This window comes from Cupressus sempervirens, chromosome 6, assembly GCF_028749045.1.
Source record: "Cupressus sempervirens isolate cs-2001-9-10 chromosome 6, ASM2874904v1, whole genome shotgun sequence".
NCBI classification, from domain to species: Eukaryota; Viridiplantae; Streptophyta; class Pinopsida; order Cupressales; family Cupressaceae; genus Cupressus; species Cupressus sempervirens.
The window spans coordinates 695,979,250-696,003,751 of NC_143123.1; the positions used below are offsets into that span (position 1 = coordinate 695,979,250).

Genomic DNA, 24,502 nt, shown 5'->3' on the forward strand with positions numbered 1-24,502 from the left:
CATCTGATCACAATGATAGGAGTGTGGCAGGATCACAAGGTGCTCCTAGGCGCAGATCATGGATAGCAAATAGGCCTACTCGTCCCACCTTCCTAAGGGAAGAGGCTCAGGAGATGGGAGAAGACGATGTACCGGAAGATTTCCAGGATGATCTTAGGGCTGCTACGGCAGTATGGCAGGCATTACCCCCACATGTGCGTGAATTATTGAACTTCGATCGATATTTAAACCAAAGAAGGGAACATATGAGGAATAGCCGCCAGAATAGGAGACCTAGAGGAGGTTATGATAGTGAGTTACAGTGAGCTGTCAGTAAACTTACTTTACCCTTTTTCGATGGTAGTGGTCAGATGATAGCACAAGCTTGGATTCATAAGTTGGACACCTTTCTAGCGTTAAGGCCTATGTCTGAAATAGATGCCATCAGATATGCTACCTTGCATCTGGAAGGCGCAGCTCATGACTGGTGGTCACATGGAATGGTTACTTTGCAACACAACCAGGTAAGAACGTATCAGGACTTTGTGGATAGATTAGTTGAACGTTTTGATAAGAAGGATCCAGAAATTTATTTTCGCGACCTTGCACAGTTAAGATAGACTAGCAATTTGGAGGTTTATATTAGTGAATTTCAGAGGTTGTCAGTCATGGTACTAGATGTATCGGAAAGGAGGTTAGTTATCTTATTTACAGAAGGATTGTCTGAACCCCTCAAGGGATGGATTAAGGCATTTGACCCACCAACACTGCAGGAAGCCATGAGGAAAGCACGAAGTATGGAGCTTACAGCCCCTTCTAGCAGGTTCACTCCCAGGAGTACTACCTCTTTCAGAGACAATAGGAAGTTTGATAAAAATAAAGGGAAGAGCATTGAAACCAAAGGGAAATCTACCACACCTCTAGATACAGAGGCATTAAATGACTTGCGAAGGAAGAAATTATGCTTCTATTGCAAAGGTCCATATGACAGGGATCATGATTGTCCCTTGTGACCAAAAGGAAAAGCCAATAGGGTTATGTGGGCATATTACGAAGGATCGAATTCCGACAGTGCGGCAAAAGAGGATGAACACACTGGTTCAGAATCTGAGGAAGAGACAGGAAAGTCAGAACAAAAAGAAGAACTTGAATTGCATCTACAACAAGGGCGTTTGTCTAGCATTCAACAGGAAGGATCTTTCAGATTATGTGGTGTTCTAGCAGGACAGAAGGTGATTACATTGGTTGATACCGGAGCTACACATAACTTCATTGATGCACGATTGGTTGAGCGTCGTGGTATTAAGACAGAAGAATTCGAAGGTCTTCGAGTATAGGTTGCTGACGGATACACTCTTAAGTGTAACAGGATAGTCAGAGACATGCCTTTATGCCTAAATAATTATGAGTTCAAAGCGGATTACCACGTGGTCAATATGGGTGACTTAGATATCATTTTAGGGATGACATGGTTACGTTTATTGGGTGAGGTTACCTTTCGACTCAAGGACATGGAGATCAAGTTCGAAGTAGATGGGAGGCAGCATGTGTTGAGAGCTATTCGAAATAGTGACATCAGAACGATTTCTCTTAGACGATTGGAAAGATTGGTGAGACATGAGGATCTTGAATGGGCAGCCATGTGTACCCTCATGCCTACACAGGAGGAACAACAAAAGATAGAATATCATCCCGACATACAGATATTGAGGGAAAAGTATAGTAAGGTATTCAGCGATATTCCACCTAGTACACCACCTGATAGAGGGATTGAGCACATCATCGAATTAGAAGAAGGTGCTAAACCAGTCATGATCACTCCATACAGGCATCCAAAAAGGCTCAAAGATGAAATAGAAAAAACCATCAAGGAGCTTCTCGCGATGGGACACATCAGACCTAGTAAGTCTCCTTTTTCTTCCTCAGTAGTTTTGGTTAAGAAGAAAGATGGTTCGTTACGGATGTGTATAGATTACAGGATGCTGAATAAGAAAACTATTAAGAATAGATATCCTATTCCATGGATTGATGAGCTAATAGATGAACTGCATGGGGCATGCTACTTTAGTAAGATTGATTTGAGATCAGGTTACCACCAGATTAGAGTCAGAGAATAGGACATTGAGAAGACTGCATTCAGGTGTCACTGTGGGCATTTTGAGTTTGTAGTAATGCCATTCGGATTGATCAATGCACCAGCTACTTTCCAGTCCACCATGAATAAGGTCTTCCATCATCAGCTGAGAAAATTCGTGTTGGTATTATTTGATGATATCTTGGTATACAGTCAAACATGGCAGGAGCACATGGCGCATCTAGAAACAGTATTGAAGACCTTGCAAGAAGAGTCCTTGTATGCCAAAGAGTCCAAATGCAATTTGGGAATGATTGAGTTGTTATACTTAGGTCATATTATCAGCTGAGAAGGAGTACGGATGGATCCTGATAAGATTCGTGCTATTGTGGAGTGGCCTACTCCTGAGAACCTAACTCAGTTAAGAGGATTCCTTGGTTTATGTGGCTTCTACTGCAGATTTGTTTGTGGGTATTCACGACACGCGGCTCCTATAACAGATTTTCTTAAAAGGGGAGCTTTCGTTTGGACAGCAAAGGCACAGGCTTGTTTTGACAGATTCAAGGAGATCATGACTTCATGTCCGGTACTAGCATTGCCTGATTTCTCGAAACCATTTGAACTTCAGTGTGATGCCTCAAGAGATGGTATTGGGGCTGTTTTGATGCAGGATAAACACCCAATTGCATATGAAAGCAGGAAACTTCGTGGGCCAGAGAGATCATTCAACATTTATGACAAGGAGATGTTAGCTATCATGCATGCATTAGCTAAGTTTAGGCAGTACTTAGTAGGTGGCAAATTTTGCATAAAAACTGACCACAACAGTTTAAGACATTTCCTTGGGCAAAGGGATCTCAATGATAGGCAGCAGAAATGGGTCAGTAAGTTACAGGCATATGACTTTGATATATCTTATGTTAAGGGCACACAGAATGTGGTAGCAGATGCCTTGTCACACAGACCACATCTTAGTTCAATGATTAAGATCTCTGAGGACTGGAAGCATCTGATTATTACAGAATATGCCAGAGATCCATGGGCATCTAGGATAGTTGATGGGACACTTGTTGACACCAGGTATACACTTGTGGATGAATTGATTATTTACAAGAGCAGGATATTTTTAGTCCCAGGATCGAAGGTGAAGCAGTTCATTATGCGAGCTCTTGATGATTCACCTATAGCTGGTCACACCGGATACTTTAAAACATATAGACAGGTACGAGAAAGATTCACTTGGAAGGGACTCAAGACAGATGTATTGCGGTATGTCCGTGAGTGTCCTGTGTGTTAGCAGAATAAGCAAGAACACACCTTCCCAGCAGGACTCCTACAGCCACTTCCTATTCCAGCTCAGAAGTGGGAATGCATATCCATGGATTTCATTACAGGATTGCCCAAGGCTTAGGGTCGTGATTGCATTTATGTACTGGTAGATAGACTAACGAAATACGCTCATTTCTTTCCCATCACCACTACCTATACCGCAGTTCAGGTAGCCGAGGTATTCTTCAGAGAGATTTTCAAGTTGCATGGGATACCCAGTAGTATTGTCAGTGATAGGGATAGTAGATTCTTGAGTCATTTTTGGCAAGAGGTGTTCCGATTATGTGGCACTGAACTCACACCTAGTACTAGTTACCATCCGCAAACCAACGGACAGACAGAGATAGTAAACAAATGGGTGGAAGGCTACTTGAGGAATTACGTGGCTGATCAGCAGAAGGCTTGGGTAAGATGGATTTATCTGTGTGAGTATTGCTATAACACCACTTTCCACATGTCTTTCCAGATGACACCTTTTCGAGCATTATATGGCTATGATACACCCAGCTTCATTGACTTATTGATGGGTGATGTTCAGGTTCCACGTGCTAGGGATTTGATGCAAGAAAGTAAAGATATTATTAGCTCTCTATGTGATAACATCGCTCGGGCACAGAACCAGTATAAGCAATACGCAGATCAAAAGAGGACGGAGAGGAGCTTTGAGGTGGGCGACATGGTTTACTTAATGCTTCAGCGATTTCGACAATCTACTCTCAAAAAGAGTGGTTCAGAAAAGCTTAAGCCAAGGTATTATGGACCTTTCAGGATCACCAGGCGAATAGGGGAATTGGCTTATGAACTTGAGCTACCAGAAGACAGCAAAGTATATAATGTGTTTCATGTATCACGTCTTAAAAAGGCGTTGGGACAGAATGTGATACCTTCTGTAGTATTACCGCCTTTGGATGATGAAGGGAAATTGATACTAGTACCGGAATTCATTTTAGAAAGCAGAAAAAAATAGCTCCACAGAAGAGTAATCAGAGAATATCTGGTTAAATGGAAGGATCTACCAGTCGAAGATGCTACTTGGGAGAATGAGACCATTTTGCAGCATCCAGCTCTGAGATTGCTTGAGGGCAAGCAATTTCAGGGAGGGCGGATTGTCATGTCCCCTTTTTAGCGGCATAACTTTACAGGGGATTTTCCTATCATCGACTCTCATAGGCAAATGGTCATGGGAAGAGGGTCATTTTTGTCTTCTAATAATTACAATTTTGCTCTCGAAGAATAATAATTGAGTAAGTGGGGCCTACTCGTCCTAATATTAAATAAAGGTTGTACTCCAACTTTATAAAGTTATTTATTTAATTTTATAAAGTTTTACATCATAAAAGATGATTCCGAAAAACTTCCAGAAACTACTCAGCGAAGGGAATAAATAGAGGACATTGGGCTCCCATTTGGAACAAGCGATTTTGAGGATTCGATTTATATTCCAATTGAGGCAATTTGTGGTCATTGTTCTGCAAATTTCCATTAGGTCTCTGGGAACGAAAACTCCCTTGGATCTGCATAACTGAGGAGGTGAAATATTCCCCCGAAGGGTTGCACATTGGAGATGGTCTTCAGCCATTTCATGTTGAAATTATTTGCGTATTCGGATTATTGGAAGAAGGACGTCTTGAATCAAGAAATCCTCATTTAGCCGATAACAAGAGTATTTGTGAGCAATGATTTGTTTACAGCCTGAATGCCTTGTTCCAAGAAACAAAGTGATGGGTTTACACAGCCAGTAAATCGTATCAAGAGCGGGTTGATTGTGAATCCCCTTGGGTCATTCAATTCAGAGAATAGGATCACAGCAGACAGAGGTGCTTGGACATGATCAACTAACCTTTGCAATCCGTTATCATTGAGCGCAATTACCAGGAAATAGACTCAGGCCGAAACCGAATCAGGAACTCCTCACCAATTAGATTTCTGCCAAATCACTGGGACGCGAAATGATGAGCTAGCCACCGTTCAAATGACTGCGACTTGCAGGCATCAAGAATTTTGGAAGGACCTGTAGAAGAATTAAATGGTTAGACACTGGTTTCACCTCACTTTGCGATCCACGGGTCTTATCTTCCATACGGTGCGGGCGAGAGACTATTGATCAAACAAGCACATCACCGGTATTAATAAACAAGGTAGCTACAGTAGAGAGGATCCAGTGACCAACGAGACAGGACCCGCACTCTGTCCTTCCACGAAATTATTTGGAGGAGTTACAGCACAGCATATCCTCTAAATGGTGATAGCTCGAATTAAATTCAGTATTATCCAATAGCCAGGTTCTTTCTGTGCTCAATTGTAAATTCATTTAGACATTGTTATTCTCTCATTTGACTGCTAATAAAATAAGACTATATCTCTTGCAAATTTGCCATTGCGTATAGATTTGGTCTTGTTTCGTGTATCTAATAGCTACTCTCCAGTATTGTTTCTTTAGTGACTCTTTTTGAAAGGGTTCACTTAATAGCATCTAAACTTGAATACAAACTGCGTGACGATATGGTGAACTCCTGAAGTAATAAGATTTTGGAGGGGGTTACAGGAATAATAACTTGATAGGGTCATCTCACCATCAGTGTTAATTTTCAGAACTCCACAGGGAGGAGGAGTCCAGTGCCCATCCCGGTTAAGCCGATCCTTCCTCTGATGGTGAAGCTACCTGGACATAGAAGGAAACCTATGAGCTGTAGCCCCATCCGGCAGATGAAAATTGAGGCGATTACAGATAGCAAGATCAACCGGATCCATACCCCTATCAAGCTCACACTTCACAAGAATAGTTTCCTGAAGAGAATGTGATATTTTCCACCAAAGATGCAAAAAACCAAGCCGAACATCTTGGAATATGCGATCATTCCTCTCCAACCAGATATGCCAAAGCATGAAAGATGGGCCAGCAATCCAAGCAGCATGGAGAAAAGAAGACTTGGAGGGAGCAGTACCCAAGCGGGCCCAGAACTCAGGCAAAGAGGAAGCATGCCGACAAGAGCAACCCCAAGCGCTCCACCAAAGGTGCCATATTTGAGTAGAATAGGAGCAATGGAAGAACAAATGCGAGACATAATCCTCTCCATTACCGCAAAAAACACAATAAGAGGGGCCTTCAAATCCACGTTTACAAAGATTATCCCAGGTAAGACAACGGTTGTGAGCCACTAGCCACATGAAAAAATTGCACTTGGACCAAGAAACTTTATTCCAAACTTGCTTCCACCAAGGGACCTCAGCATCCCCAAATAATTGTCTAGTTATCTCCTGATACCTAGCAGAGACATGATATTTACCAGACAAGGTACCGCCCCAAGCCGAAACATCTAGACCAAGCAAAGAAGAACACTCTCTAGAGGCTAGAATTTGAGAAAGCTCCTGACGATCTATGTCTGTACCTCCAAGAGGCCAATCAGAAGAATGCTTCCATCTGTAACTAGCAACAGGTCCCAATTGATAAGGAGTCTTGTAATGAGCCACTTTATCCCATCCAGCGGCAAGAAAAGAGTCACAAAGAGGCTGAAGATGAGGGTATATGGATAAAATGGAAGGGAATCCATCCGAAGCATTAGACCAAAACAAAGCCTGAGAACCTCCTTTACATATCCAAAACAGACCCCTCTTTACCAACATCGCACTTGTCTTCAAAGTATGCCAAACCATTGAGCCACGACCTTCAAGAGGAAGTGTAGAAACAAAGCAAGGATCAGCACCATGAAAATATTTATGAATGATAATACGACCCTAAAGTTGATGTTGTCCAGAGCACCATCGCCAATAAAGTTTAGCAGCCAAAGCTTGACTACTCAATAGAGCAGATCGAAGACCAAGACCACCCTCCTTTTTAGGCCTACAAATAGTTGCCCAATTAACGAAGCTCCATTTAGTACTACGCAAATTACCACTCCAAAGGAATTGTTGAGAAAGAGCATCAAACTCCTTGAGAAAGTAAGTAGGTGCAGCGTGAAACATGCTTTGATAAGTAGGAAGAGCTTGGATAACAACTCGAAGAAGAGTAACCCGGGAAGCAGTAGAAAGCCATCTATGAGTCCAATGATTTACCTTATCCTGAAGCTTGGTAATCAAATTTTTCCAAAAGAGACATGGCTGCCTGGAAACAGCAATAGGGATGCCAAGATAAGTCAAAGGAAGTGATCCTATCTGAAATCGTAGGATACCAACAATCCTGTGCTGAATAGAATTAGAAGTGTTAAAAAAGTAAATGGAAGATTTTTGCTCATTAACTTTCTAGCCTGAAGCTGCCAAATAAACATCCAAAGCATGTCGAAAGGCTTCAGCTTCCTTGATCCTAGCAAGAACAACAAGAGCAGAATCATCAACAAATTGAACATGGGAAAGAGAAGGTAAGCCATTACCCCATCGCCAGCCTTGAATAGAATTCTAGGACACCTGATGCTTAATGAATCTGCCGAAGCCTTTAGCCATGATGATGATAGATATGGGAAGAGAGGGTCACTCTGGCGGAGGCCTCTAGAAGCACCAAATAGTTGAGAAGGTTGACCATAAATAAGAACAGAAAAAGAGGCAGAAGTAACACAACTCATAATCCAACTCACCCAGTTAGAGCTAAATTCAAAAGAAAGAAGAATACTCCTTAGGAAGCTCCATTTAAATCTATCATAGGCCTTAGCCATATCCAGCTTAACAAACATGGCTCTCTCCCTTGAAGTAGCCATAGAGTGAATAGCCTCAGTAGCAATAACCACCCCATCCAAAATTTGCCTGCTAGCAACAAAACCACCATGTTCTTCTGAGATAATAATGGGAAGCCACCTTTTCAATCTCTCAGCAATCAACTTAGTAATAACTTTGTAAACCACATTACATAAGGCAATTGGTCTAAAAAACTCCAATTGATTAGCACCCTCTCTCTTAGGAATAAGAGTCAAGAATGTAGAGTTCAAAGCATGAAGCATCTGCTTGCTAGCATAGGATTCTTTAACCACCTCCAACAAATCATGATTAGTGATGTCCCAAAATTTTTGAAAGAATTCAACTGGAAAGCCATTAGGACCAGGAGCCTTCCCCTTAGGCATGCCAAAGACCACCTCCTCCAGCTCTTCAAAAGAAATAGGATGCATGAGATAATCATTTATTTCCTGAGTGATAAGGGAAGGAATACAGGACAAAATAAGATTTTCTTCATTATCAGCAAGAGGAGAGTCCTCAGAGAAGAGGGTAGAGAAGTACCAAATAGCCTCTTGGAACAAAGCTGGCAAGGAATTCAGTTGGATACCTTGAGAATTAACCAAAGAAGAGATAGTGCTCTAATTCCGGCAAGATTGCACTATTTTATGGAAAAAGGCAGTGTTACGATCACCTTCCTGGAGCCAATCAACTCTAGCCTTTTGCTTCCAAAAATTTTCTCTCGAAGTTCCCATTCTTCTAGAGCTCTAGAAGCAAGGGATTCAGCCTTGCCAAGATCCTCTGAGAAACCTCGATCTCTAATCTCCCTTGTGATGACATCAAGATCTTCTTGAGCAAGCCTCTTCATAAAGTGAAGGTTCCCAAAGCATTCCCTATTCCATATCTTGAGCTGCCTTTTAACATATTGAAGCCTTTTAGAAAATGAGAACATTGCAGTACCATATGCAGGAGCAACATCTTTCCACCAACAGAAAACACAATCATGAATAGAGGAGTCCTGAAGCCACATCAACTGGAACTTAGAAGGAGGATGCTTTGGAACATAAGCCCATATAGCAAAAAATTTGATTGGCCAATGATCTGAACCCCTCCAATCAAGGATTTTTTAAGAGATAGTAAGGGTGCCACTAACCCAGAAGCAAGAAACAAGAAATCTATCCAGACGTTCTGAGATAGCAGCAACACCAGTCCTGCGATTATTCTAGGTATAGAGACCATTAGAAAGCTTAACATTAGAGAGATGCAAAAGAGATATATGTTGCCGAAGAAGAGCAGAAGAAGGCCCCAATCTAGCCAAACCACCATGCTTCTCCTCTAGACTTAAAACTGAATTGAAGTCCCCTGCTAACACCCAAGGATGATAAGGATGACAATTTCTAACATATTGAATATGTTCCAAAAGTTCCTCCTTTCCCACAAGATCAACAGGTGCATACACATTAGTAACCATGATTACCTCTCCTGAGTCTAGAGTAGAAGCTACCATAGAGAGAGCTGAGCAAGAAGACATCCAGCCAAGAGGAGAAATTTTTTGAGGATCCCAAAATATAGCTAAACCACCCGCACTGCCTGTTGCCCCAACACACTGGCATTGGCCACAAGACCAAATACTAGAAGCATGTTGGATCATAGACTCCATAGAGAGCTTAGTCTCTTGGATACAAAAAACATCAGGGCTATGATCAACCACCAAGTTATGAATAGCCTTTTGTCTTGGGATGCTATTCAACCCCCTTACATTCCATGAGAGAATAATCATCATTGGGTAGAATTGGGAAAATGAGAATCCAAAGGTTTCATTGAACCAGACTCAATCAATATATCTCCTGTGAGTTTAATCTTCTCTTGGTCTATTTTTCGCGCACTCCTTAGAGGAGGAGTAGAAGAAGCCCGCTTAAAGGGTCGAGACATCAACCCCAAGGGGAGAGGAGAACCCTTGCCCTTACCTAATGGTAGCACATCCTTAACCAAGTCAGCTAAAACAACATCATTATCCTCCAACACTGCATTAGTCACCAGAGCCTCTGTCACAGGAGCTACAGGAACCTCACAGTTCTGATATACTACAACTTGGGATGCCCCATAAGCATCATTAGGAACAGATCTCTCATCTGGGCAAACTGGATCAGAAGAGATAGGAGGAGGAATACCCTCCTCTAGAACCATACTATCCAACACCTCAAAGCAGTTAAAACCTGAATCAGATAATCTTTCTTTCAAAGGCCTCTTTTGACCACGACCCTTAGCACGAGGGCGAACAGGGGTAAATCCATCCTTATCCTACATTTGAGCCTTACCCTTACCTGTAGCATCTTGCGGATTCATCCCCTTGGTAGTATTAGCCATATGAGATTGTCCTTTCCCTGTAGTATCTGCCAAACCACCAGTATTGCCAGCTGTAGAACCATCCACTCCTTTGAAACTTGAGTTACGAGGGCACTGACGCAATAAATTACCATACTCATGACAAATCTGGCAACAGAAAGGGAGAGATTCATAATCTAACTACTGCACCCAAGAAAAATCCCCCATACAAATTTTCAAAGAATCTGGTAATGGGTTATTCAAATTAATTTCAACACAAATTCTAGCATAGGAAATAACCTTTTTATCGAGGGATTGATGTGCGATCCCAGTCGGCTTCCCCAACAAAGCAGCAATTTGTCGAAGGATGTCTTCACACCAAAATTCCAAGGGAAGATGAGGCAAGCGAACCCAAACAGGCATTGTTGAAGGGAGATCCTCAGCAGAATTAAAACCTGAATGCCAAGGTTTGACAAATAACCCCACATGGTTGTAGAAATAAGGGCCTCCTTCAAAAACACGATCCCTATCAGACATGCAAGAGAATACAACAAAAAAATAACTATTCCCCGCCAACATAATCTCCATATCACCTTCCACCTGCCATGAGCGGTGGATCCATGCCTCAAGAGCGGATAGGGAAATCCGGATTCCAAGAAATTTGCATATCAAAGCATGCTTGGTCCAATAATCAATGTCCTCCATTACAGCCGTTGGAGGAATAACCAGAACAGGGCGATCATGGTTACACGAAAAACAACCATTAACTTTTTTCAGCTTGGAGCTCTCCCCTGAATAAAACGATTCAGATCGCATTGCATGCATAGTTGGAGAAAATGCTCATATGACTAAACTGAATTTCTATGCCAAATGTCTTCACATATATTAATGGGACATGCTATCCTCCCACAAAAAAGTACCAAAAACAAAGCAAAGTCAAACTTTTTTTTTTCTAGATTCACGAAAAATGTAGTGATTCTTTTGACTACAAACTATGCAGATCATGAAGATCAAATGGTGAAATTTTCAAAAAAGTCCAAGATGTTTTCGATCTTTATAAAATTGATCAAGTATACATTTTTGTGGGAGGATAGCCGTTTTCTATATTAATTCCCCTCAATGACTTGGACTTATCGGTCACTCTCTTCTCTCCTCCTTAACCAATTTTTCCACATATGATGAGATACTTTTCCCAACTCTCTCACAAGAAACACAACCCAAGAAATTCCTGTGCATTTGGATCAACGCTATATTTTTCATCCTTGGCTTGATTTTGTGAATGACAGTCATTCAAAAAAAGTTGAGGTCAAAAGTTAATGTCACCTTTCATTGACAGTCCTCTTCAATAATTTATTTATTTTTAGGAGCAACGTGATCGCCACCATTCATTAATACGGTCCTCCTTAATCTTTAATTTGAGAATATATTTTCACCTCTCGCGTCTGGGAAATTGGGACTTTCAAAATTGAACTTCGAGTTAGGAGTGAGGTTTCTCTTTCTCGAGGCTCTCCGGCTGAGCATTTTCGTTCTACTTTCAAAATTGAACTTCGAGTTGGGAGTGAGGTTTCTCTTTCTGAGGCTCTCCGGCTGAGGAAATTGGGGGAAAATTCTGCTTTATCCTCCTTTTTGTTGTATTTACAGTGTGTATCCAGCCGAAAGCTTATGGTTCCTCTGTCGAAGGTGGAGATACTCTCTCCTTGGGCGCCTCCCTTGCTGGAAATGAGACATTAATTTCAGAGAATGGCACATTTGAATTGGGTTTCTTCAGCCCAAATGGTACCAATAACTGGTACATCGGCATCTGGTATGCCAATTTAACAGAGAAGACGATTGTTTGGGTGGGTAACAGGGAGACTCCAGCGAAGAGCAGTGCTGGCGTTTTGAATCTTTCAGAAGGAGGTGATCTTGGACTGTTCGACGCAATGGGTGCGTCTCTCTGGTCTGTCAATGTGACCAAAAAGGTTTCCCAAGCCGTGATATTAGATTCTTGTAATTTTGTAATGTTCAGCGATGCCAATAAATCTGAGATCGTTTGGCAGAGTTTTGACTATCCCACGGACACGTGGTTGCCAGGGATGAGATTTGGTGGGCAGCAAAAAAATCATCTCTTCGAAAAACTCCTTCAATCCTGCACCCGGGCTCTTCTCCTGTCACGTGGATTCCAGTCAATTCGTGCTGACATGGAACAATTCAAAGCAGTACTGGACAAGCGGAACATGGGACGGCAATAATTTCAGTCAAGTTCCAGAAACGTTGAGCAACGGGGGCTTCTTCAATCTCAGCGTCGAAGATACAAAGTCTGGTTTGTATACCACATATACAGTGGTGAATATCAAGATTGGCCTCTCACGTTTCGTCCTAGGCAAGTCCTGAGTACTACAGCTATTTTCACTGTTCGCTGACGGGACATTACGGAACACGTTCTGATCTCAACCAACGGATCAGTGAACCGTATATGGTTTCTGCGGCGCCTATGGAAGCTGCAACTCCGACAATCTCCAGTTCTGCAGTTGCGTGGACGGCTTCACTCCAAAAGACAAGGGCTCGTGGGAGTCGCGAGAGTCGTGAGCGGGCGGTTGTGTTCGGGATAGCCCCTTAAACTGCTACCCTAAAAATGGCAGCACGGACGGATTCATGGAACCCAGCGTCACTTTGCCTGATGCTGATTCCGCATCCTCGTACCCTGCAACCACAAGGAAAGATTGCGAGAAAGCCTGCCTCCTCAACTGCTCCTGCACAGCATTTACATTCAATCCAACCTTAGGACTCTGCCAAATCTGGTCCGGGGATTTATTGAACATGCGTTACTCTCTTCCATCAAATAGCAATTCAAACATTTTTATTCGAGTAGCTGCCTCTGTATTTCCGATAACTGCGGAATCGACGTCCTTCAAATTCATAATCGCAATTGTTGTTGCTGCTCCGGTTTTTGCATTGGCCATCTTCTCAATCTTGATATGGCGGAGGCAGTATGTAGGATCGATGGCGAGACATGCAGATTCCACAAATTCCTTTCTAAGGATGTATAGCTACACGGAGTTGAAGATTGCAACTAGGAACTTCAGGTCGAAGCTGGGGAGCGAAGGATTCGGCACGGTGTACAAAGGACGGCCGATAGACGGTACGCTTGTGGCCGTAAAGAAAATGAAGGGCTCCAGACAAGATGAGAAGCAATTCCGAGCAGAAATCAGCTCTCTTGGCAGTATACAACATGCCAATTTGATCAGGCTTAGAGGATTTTGTGCACAGGGGTCGAAAAGGTTTCTGGTTTATGATTTCAAGCGTAACGGCTCTCTTAATTCCTTACTCTTTTCAACTAATGCTAAAGCTAAACAAAAGGTACTCGATTGGAAGACCAGATTTGAGATTGCGTTAATGACGGCAAGAGGGTTACTTTATCTCCATGAAGAATGCAGAAATTACATCATTCAGTGTGATGTAAAACCTGAAAACATTCTTCTGGACGATGACTTTTCACCAAAGTTGGCTGATTTTGGGTTGGCCAAGCTTGTGGGTAGAGGTTTCAGCCGCGTCCTCACTACAATGAGAGGGACAAGAGGATACTTGGCTCCCGAGTGGATCTCTGGTCTTCGCATTACTCCCAAGGTTGATGTGTACAGTTTTGGTATGACACTCTTAGAAATACTTTCTGGCCGAAGAAATCTAGATTTAAATGTTCAGGACTCTAATAAATACTACTTTCCGACATGGGCTGCTACTCAAATTTATACTGGCAACACAATCAATATTGTTGACGAGGGTATTACAGAGGAGAGGGACATTGAAGAGGTGAGAAGAGCAAGTATTGTAGCACTGATATGCATTGAAAAGGATGAGAGAGTGAGGCCAAGCATGGAGCAAGTGGTCCTAATGTTGGAAGGACAGATGCAGCCAAAAATTTCACAGATCTAATGTTCATGTTCCATGCCTATAGTCGAGCAAGTAGACCAAAGCAACACTGGAAGCAGCGAATAATATCAAAATAGAACAACGTAACAGGGAACTCCAATAAAATAACTTACTAGGCAAGATTTTTCAGATGTTAAGATAGCTTAGATGTTACGTAAACATTTACATGTATTAACAGTAACAGATTTCCACAATCCATTTGTAAAGTACTGAGTTTTCTGGATTAGATTGTGTTTGTTTATTTCATCAATTATCATGTATATTTTAATTGTTTGTACATGTATATTTTAATTGTAATTATCATGTTGATTTTGGTAGTGAGTCATATTATATTAATAAAGTTAGTTTAGATTATATTTTATGAAAAAGTTATTATATAGTTATAAAATGATTTAAATAAAAATAAAAAATTACATGATTTGAAGATTTTAATATATGAATTCTAAACAAATGAAATTGGTCTTAGCTTAATTATAATATATGAACGGTTTTAATTTAAATTTAATGTACTAATAGTTGTGTGCTTATCTGTGAGCAATCATGAATCAAAAGATTTTTTTCATTATAATAATAGTTCAGATATAATATTTAATAATGTCAAATGAAGAAAATTGTGATGGATGATAACCATAACTATGACAATTTTAAACTATGTTTCTATATGGAAACTATTTGTATGTTATCAAATCCTCATTTTATAGGTTAAATATTCTTTAATTGTGTAATGGTTAGTAATGGACAAATTATACTATAGCTATTTCAAAGGGGAAATTTCAAAGCAAGCTGTGAACATTATAGAATTTTCTATACTTCATATTGATTAGCAAGTATAATTTGTGTATTAAACTGTATGTGTGTATTTGAACCAACATTTCATAGTGGGCTTGTAATCCACTAGTAAGGTGTCAAAAGAAAGTTGTGCCCAAAAAACACTTAATAAATAGTACAAAGTTGATACTTTCATTTGTCTCGACATAATTTCCAAATAAAACCAATATATTTCTACTAAAAATTAAATCTATGTGAGAGTTGCAATTTTACTCTCTTACTAACAATTGGTCAAATTTACTATTACCTAGACAAATGAAAACTTTCTAAAATTTATGATAATAATAAAAACACTATTTTACAAAATAATCTTAATATATCCTTAACATTTTCCTATTCCATATTTTTATTTTTCAACAAATAAAAAAAATCTTCACAACAAATTCGTCAATAATTCCCTTACATTTTATTATTTGCTGAAAAGCATTGATAGAATATTTGATATAATTTTATAACATTAATGAAAAAAAAAGGCTTTTTTTTTTAAATATTATATTCATACAGACACAATTTCTCCATACAATTAAAAATAATAAACACACTTTCTACAAAAACCAAACATAAATAACTCTCTACCAAATATGATATATCAAATTACTTTTATACAAATGTCATATATATATATATATAATAAAAAAATTTTAAAAAAATTGTTATATCAAAATTTCTTAAATATACAAATCAAAATTATAATCTCCTTGCCTAAGGAGATGAATAATATATACATTCCAAGTGTTAGGAGAGCGGATAATAGATGAGGGATTGCACATTTTAAACATCATGATGAAATTATTTACAAAACTCATACTCTTTCAATTAAGGATGAGTTTATAATCAAAGGAACATACTTCCTAGTGAAGGAAAAATAATTATATGCCAAAAAGGATATTAGGCTATATAAAGGATACAATTCAACAAACATGGACAGATATAATCTACTTCATTTCAAAAGTAATTTCTATTTGTTTTAAACTAAGTAGGAAGAAGTAATAGTAAGATGAAGTGGTTTCCTAATTATTAGGACAAATATTACCTCTTGACATGTCTTCTTTTGTATGATAATTGGGTACCTCTAATATGAAAATTGAGTACCTATGGTATGATTATAAGGAACTTTGATATGATAAAATTGGACAACTCTGATATGATAATATGGTGAAGATTCTCAACTAGTATGAAAAAGTGTAGAAGCCAAAATGATGAAATTGTGAAAATTGGCACTTGACTCAAGAACTAGGCTTTTATGACATTTTTTATATTTAGTGCTATATAAAGCTTCTTTTGTATGATACATGGGTGTTCTTAAAATGATACTATGGTGTGAAGATCCTAGGTCATATGACAAAACTGATAGACTAAAGAATTTACCACTTTTTATTAAGCAAACTCATCAAATTTTGTTGTTTGTTTAGAAAGTCCGATGACTCCAAATTGTGTTTAGTTAGAGTTTTTTAGTGTTTTTAGTTCTGATCAAACACACAAGTGTAAAATGAATCAAGAACACTTTATTCCTACAAAATTTGACACAGTAACAAAATTCTCACATGCAAACTTAGGTACACATCCAAGAGCTAATATGAATATGATCAATTGAAGATTACATAATGGGTTAAGAAATGTCATATTAGCCAACTTCAAATGCTCAAGGAGGCACAATATGGTGATGATCTTGGCAAGGTTACTATACTTGTTGGACAAGGGTAATTACACTTTTGGGGGCACTGATCTGGGTGGTTTGTGGTTCAGGGGATAAAAATCAGTGGAAATTGAAATGTCCCCAATGCTCCACAAATCAACATTGTTACAAGGTGTTCAAAATTATGACTCCAAGGCAATTTGAATAGGTAAAATTAGAGTCTAGATGACTGAGTTATGGCTAGTCCAACTTTGGTCAAACTGGAAAAAGATGTCATTAAAAGGTGAAAAATTAATCATCTCAAAAGTGGTCAACAATGGATTTCAAATTGAAGAACTTGTCGAGAGCTTTCCAACTATGTTCATTATATAGATTATGATGACATCATGATGATGTCACCAATATAGTCAGCATGGTGACATGGCACATTGGGAATCAGGTGGCAAAAATCTGTTGAGGAAATTCAAAATCCCAACCTCCATATTTAAACCATCCTCCTTAACCACTAGGACACACATATTACTTACTAATTTATGGCGGGATTTTTTTTTTAAACTAAACAAAGCCACCAAATGGAGAATGGAGGCCAATAGGGGTGGAACCCTTGACCATCTGTCTCCCAAAATGCCTTTTATTGTTGTGCTATTTAAAGTACTTGACAGATTTGTGGATTATATTTTACCTAAAATATAACCTATCTTGCTTATCCTTTGTTAATAAGGATATGGGTTAAAAAAAACCCCCAAAATTATATGGTGGAAAATTATTTGTAATTTGTAGAAGGGATATGAACAAGATTAGGTGTTTTAAATAGTGATTTTATAGTTTTGGGGGTTTTAGCCTAATTATGGCTAATTTTATGTATAAAAAGAGTCATTAGTCCTTTGGAAAACCATCCAAGTGATGAGAAAGAGATTATGAACTTGAAGGCTTATTAATTATTATTGCACATTGGAGAATTATGTTGTCATTGTGCTTGAAGACAAAATTTTTCAAAGACTTGTAATTGATTTTGGAGCTTATTGGATTGGTCCCTTTATTGGAGCAAGACCCAGAGACATAGTTCCACCCATAGATGAACTCCATTATCAATTGTGTTTTTTCTTCTTTCTCTCTAATATTTTTTTTCCAATCATTACCTTGTTATGCTTTGTTCATTTAAGCATTTAAGTTATATTAATTCTTTAATTAATACTTTGAATTAAATTTATGTAATTATGTTAGTCATTCCTCTATAATCATCCTAGATCCTAATCATATCAACTTTGGTACCAAAGCTCTTATGTGACTAGTTTTGTAGATTTGAATGCTAACAAGATCTAGGATTGAGAAAGGTGAAGGAAACTTCAAGCAATACAATCCTAAGATTAGGAAAAAAAGGACAAATCCACTACCACACATAGAAGAAAAAGGTGGTGGCCACGTTTCTGAAGAGAATGGTATCCAAAAGACTCTTCATAATTTGTAGACAATAGTAGAAGTTTTAGTATAGGAAAGAGAAGAAAAGATGTGAAGACATGCAACTTGGAAGGGCAAAGGGAAAAAAAAAAGGAGGTGACCATGACCCTCCAAACACACCTCCCTCTTCTCCTTCTTCCCCCTCTTCTCCTTCTTCTACCCATTTTGAGTCTTCTAATATTTTTAAGGGTGGACATAAGCCTTGAATCAAGTTGGATGTAAAGTATGACTTGCCAAATTACTGTGGGAAGTTAAATGCTAAGAAATTAGATGACTGGATTCAGCAAGTAGAAGTCTATTGTAAAGTTCAAAGCCTTGTATATGATGCTGATAGAATTTAGTTAGCCACTCTTCAGATAGGCTGTATAGCTCTAACTCTGTGTGAGAGTGGGACTCAGGATGAAACTTTATAGCATGGTAAGTTCAATTTATCTTGGTTAGAATTTTTTAGTGCTTTAAAGAAGCAATTCTACCCCCTCGGCCATATGCAATAGTTAATGTTGAATTGGCAAAATTTTAGGCAAGGAAAAGGTCAAACTATCCAGAAGTATACTGATGAATTTGGAAAAATGGCTATTTCTCTAAATGTTCCCTTGTACACCCAGGATACTTTACTCAAGTACATAGGTGGTCTTCATTCTTACCTTAGACATTCTATTTTGGTTTTGAATCCATGTAATTTGGATGAAGTATGTGTACCAGATACACATTTAGAGTCAAGAGGTAAGGGTACTTTCATTGATAAGGTTGATAAGAAGTCATCTATGTTTTTAAGGTAAATCCAAAGACAAAGGGAAGGGGGGAAAAGACAGCTACAGTAAAGAAAGAGGGTGAAAAATCCACAATGTTGCATTGCAAGAAAGATGGAACTTGGAGAATGTGCATTGACTACAGGGCTCTAACCAAGATAACAATAAAGAATAGGTATCCTCTTCCTAGAATAAATGATTTACTTGATGAATTGAAACATGCAATTTATTTCACTAAGTTAGACTTGCATAGTGGATATCATCAAATTTGAATTGTAGATAATGATATTTGGAAAACTGCTTTTAAGACAAAACAGGGACTATTTGAGTGGTTGGTCTTGCCCTTTTGGCTTTGTAATACACCAGGTAAATTTATGAGAGTCATGAATAATGTCTTTCATCCCTTTATTGATGACTTTTTCCTAGTCTATTTAGATGATATCATTGTATTCAGTAAGTCTTGGGATGATAATGTAACTCATGTAAAAAGAGTCTTGGATATATTGAGATAAAGAAAAACTTTATGTAAAAATGTTTAAATGCGAATTTTCTAAGACATCATTAGTGTAATCAGGCTATGTTGTAGGGGATGGTCAATTGAAAGTTGACCTTGCGAACGTTGAATGTATTATAAAATGGCTTAAGCAAAGTACAACTACAAAAGTCAGGAGCTTCTTAGGTGTAGTTCAATACTTGAGGAAGTTCATTGCAAACTTCTCATACATTGCATCACCATTGCATGCATTAACCAACAGGAAGGAAACTTTTCAGTGGGGAGGTCCACAATAGAAGGCTTTCAATGCTTTGAAGAAAAAGTTGAGCACTGAACCAGTTTTGGCTATACTTGATTTACATCAACCATTCAAAATTGAGATGGATACGAGTGAGTTTTCCATGGGAGCCATATTAATGCAAGGATATAAACCAGTCTAGAACCACTTTGAAACCTTTTTAGGAGTAGTAAGTAATTATCCCACTTATGATAAGGAACTTTATGGTTTAGCTCAGAGTGTTAAGAAATGGATACAATACTTAATGGGGAAAGAAACTGTAATCCGCATTGATCACCAACCACTTCAATATTTGCACTCATAATCTAAGTTGCAACAAAGTAGGAACTTTAGGTGGATGGGTTCTCTACAAAAGTTTCATTTGGTAATGAAGTATAAGAAGGGTGTCCATAACAGAGTAACAAATATGCTCTCTAGATCTCAAGTTAAGAAGGCTTTGATAATCCTTTGAAATAGTTCTAGGGTTCATGAAATTTTTTAGGAACAATATGGTAATGATGAGAACTTTAAGGATATCTATGCAACTTTAATCTAGGGTAAACATGTAGAAGAGAAAGTTTACTATGTGCATGATAATTTGTTGTACCAATTGGGAAAAGTATGCATTCCTAAAGATGAGCATGCACATGTAAACTGGGAAGCACATAAATCTTCAATTATAGGACATTTTAGGGTAAGTAAGACATTGACTCGATTGCAAAATATTGTTACTAGCCTCATATGCAAGAAATTATCGCTAAGTATATTAAACGATGTGTAATGTATGCAACTAACAAACCAAGTAATAGGAAATTGGGCTTGTACACACCATTACCTATACCATCATGTCCATGGGAAAGTGTATCTGTGCCCTTTGTGGGGGGTTTACCTATGTCTAGAAAAGGTCATGATTATTTGTATGTAGTAGTTGATCAAGTCAACAAAATGTGTACTTTTATGCCTTGTAAAAAGCAAGTCACTGCTGAACTAATAACTCATTTGTACTTTCAATTTGTATGGGTTCATTTTGGGTTACCTACTTCTATTGTATTGGATCAAGATTCTTAATACTTAGGGGAATATTGGTCATCTTTATGGGGACTCATGGACGCCAAGCTGAAGAAGAGTACAACCTTCCATCTGTAGACCGATAGACAAACATAAGTAGTCAATAGGATAATTGTTCATCTACTTAGAGGTTACTACAGTAAGCATCCTAAGTTGTGGGATAAAAGTCTTCACTATGTACAACATGCTTAGAACCATGCAAACTCTCTTCTACAAAGAGGTCTACTTTTGAGACTTGCTTTAGATACTTGCCAAATACACTAATGAATTTTTCTTTGGGGAAGGACGATGTTGTTGATGGACATCATGATGCAGAAAGGGCTTTACAATTCATCCAAAAGGTTCAAGCAATCCATCAGGCAGTAGAAGCACAGTTGGAGCAGAGCCAAGCAAAATACAAGGTTCACCATGATAAACGTCATATCGATCACCATTTCCAAGTTGGTTATAGAGTTTGGTTACATATAATCAAGGAAAGAATGCAAGGTGAAGGAAGGAATCTCAAGCCTCGTCGGTATGGTCGTTTTAAAATCTTAGAGAAGATTGGTACCAATGCCTTTTGCCTTAATCTTCCTACATACATGCATATATACACAGTTGTCAATGTTGAAAATTTGAAGTTGTATGAGCCTCCAATGATCTCGGATGAAGATACTGACATTCATGTTCCATTGGTTGATGATCTTTCACAAGATTACATATTAGAGTTGCTAGAAGATGTCATCCTTGACAATAATATGAGGACATCACGAAGAGGACCAATTGATTATGTCTGAGTGGGATTGAAGGGGATGCATCGAGGAAAGGCAAGATGGATCAAGATTGGTAAAGTGAGGGAACTATACCCTCACCTACTTTCTGAGTAATCAAACTTTTAGAGGTCCAAAAGCTCTTCAGTGGGGAGGCTTGATCCGAGGATAAAAATCGGTAAAAATTGAATTGTCCCCAATGTTCCAAGAATCAATAGCATTAGAAAGTGTTCAAATTAAAAGGTATAAAGGCCTTGTGCAATTACTTTTGCTTTCAATAAGTATGAAGGCATTGTGCAATTACGTCCGTTCTTTCTCCAAACAATGGTAATGAGTCTATGCTTGTGATTGTTCACCATCATATTGGCTCACACAAATCTTGATTTCCAACATTAATGAGGGTAGAAACCTATAGATGAATGCTCACTTTGATTGCATTTATGAAAACCTTAGTCTGGACGTCTTTTACAATCTTTCTTCTCCTCCATTTTGCCTCCACATTTCATACTCCTATGTATATATATGGATGTCTTCGATAGGAGCAGTCGTGTCTCTTGGCCAAACATGATTTTGGATCTATTAGTTTTATATAATTTATGAATGTTTTGATAATATTCAGTAATTACATATTTCATATTAATAGTAGCTTATAATTTATTAAACATTTAATAATATTTTATATAGTTTATTTATTTATTTACTTAAGTAGAAATAAAAGGGTTCCATTGCAACCCTAGATAGGGCACTCAATAATTCCATGTCGTAGATCTCCTTCAAAATGGATGGCTTTGATCATCGATGATAATTTCATTTATTTATCCTAACATGCATATAGCCGTGACAAAACATCGACAATGGACATCTATTAAAATGGATGCTTTGTCAATTTATGAGAATCTTGTAGGAAGGAGTGCGTAAAGTAGACAGATAACAATACTTCACATCATTTGAGATCATGTTCCTGCTACTTTGCACTCCGAATTCGGACGGCACAGCGCTAGCACCATGGATCAATATTACTTATGTCACTTTGGAGAGATTCAAAGTTAACCCAATTTACATGAGGAAAAAGATGGGGAATTTACTGAAGTTGTGTGGGCAGTTTCCATTGCCAATTTCCAATTTCCAGTTTCCGCGTGTTTCAGTAGACCTGCTTATGATTTTTCCTTCAGTAGATCTGTTTTCAGAATAATTGTTTATTGTAACCAACAAGATACAAACACTCAGCTAATTCGGTTTTAAAAAATTAAAAAGAGACGTAGAATGAAAATCCAACTCCTGCTACCTCTTACATAAGAATTACACAACATATCTGCTTCTATAAAAACATTAAATCGGACGTGCAATGATAAAAATAATCAAAATATCAGAACTCCATTTGCTGTTTCAGTAACATTGTATTGTTAACAACAAAGTGGATGTTGGAAAATCAGGTAATTCACTTCCAAAATATTAATTTGCGTCGTCCAAGCATTGCGAAAAGAGAAATTTATAGATCTCCCTGCTAAAAAAACTCATGTCAGCATTTGCACAATCAGCATTTATTAAATTATACATGCGGATCGATGCGCATGCATACTTGACATTTTATTAACCGTAAAGGCATCCACTACAATTATCATTTTAAAACAATCTTTGCTGAGAAATATCTATTCCCATTTACATAACAAACGGATGATGAGATATCGATGGATTCATTGATACACGGTAAGAATATAAGTGTAGAGACAGACTTCAAAGACCAAAGGCGGAAAACATTCATTTGCTATTTGTATAAACCCATGTACAAACATTGATCAAACTTTTGTGACATGAGTTCGAAAATAGTGAAGCCATTAATGGACGATGCATTTGGGAAAAGCAAACTAAACTCGCACTGCAAAGATATGATGTGTCAAGGATGTCAATTAGTCTAAGCGATAAATAACAAGCACTTGCATCTAAAAGAGGTGTAAGAGGTACGCCCAGGCCTGGAATTTGATGGTCGTTATGGCCGGTTTTACAGTTTTGAATCTTATATGACAGTCTATTTTTTTTTAGATCGTATCGAGTGACATGCTATATTTTTATAAAATCATTAATATGACAATTTAAATTAACATTAAACCGTAAAAAATTATTGTAGAATATATATTTTTTACTTTATAATATAAATACATGCTATAAATTTATATATTTGTATTCCATAATTTGAAACTATAATCCACATTGATCACCAACCACTTCAATATTTGCACTCATAATCTAAGTTGCAACAAAGTAGGCACTTTAGGTGGATGGTTTTTCTACAACACTTTCATTTGGTAATTAAGTATAAGAAGGGTGTCCATAACAAAGTAGCAAATATGCTCTTTAGGTCTCGTGTTAAGAATGCTTTGATAATCATTCGAAATAGTTCTATGGTTCATGAAAGTTTTTAGGAACAATATGGTAATGATGAGAACTTTAAGGATATCTATGTAGCTTTAGTCCAAGGTAAACATGTAGAAGACAAAAATTACTATGTGCATGATAATTTGTTGTACCAATTGGGAAAAGTATGCATTCCTAAAGATGAATATGCACATGTAATCTAGGAAGCACATACATATTTGATTGTAGGACATTTTAGGGTAAGCAAGACATTGGCTCAATTGCAAAATATTGTTACTAGCCTTGTATGCAAGAAATTGTCACTAATTATATTAAAGAATGTGTAATGTGTGCAACTACCCAACCAAGTAATAGGAAATTGGGTTTGCACACACCATTACATGTATAATCCCATCCATGGGAAAGTGTATCTATGGACTTTGTGGGGGTTTACCTATGTCTAGGAAGGGTCATGATTATTTGTATGTAGTAGTTGATCGGTTTAACAAAATGTGTATTTTTATGTAGTGTAAAAAGCAAGTCACTACTGAACTAATAGCTCATTTGTACTTTCAATTTGTATGGGTTCATTTTGGGTTACCTACTTCTATTGTATCAAATCAAGATTCTTAATTCTT

The 24,502-nt window shown here is 38.1% G+C and overlaps 1 pseudogene; it reads left to right on the forward strand.

Annotated features, from left to right (window-relative positions):
* The first annotated feature begins 1,016 nt into the window (after positions 1–1,016).
* LOC149554109 (G-type lectin S-receptor-like serine/threonine-protein kinase At2g19130) lies at positions 1,017–14,257 on the forward strand (annotated as a pseudogene).
* The last annotated feature ends 10,245 nt before the right edge of the window (positions 14,258–24,502 follow it).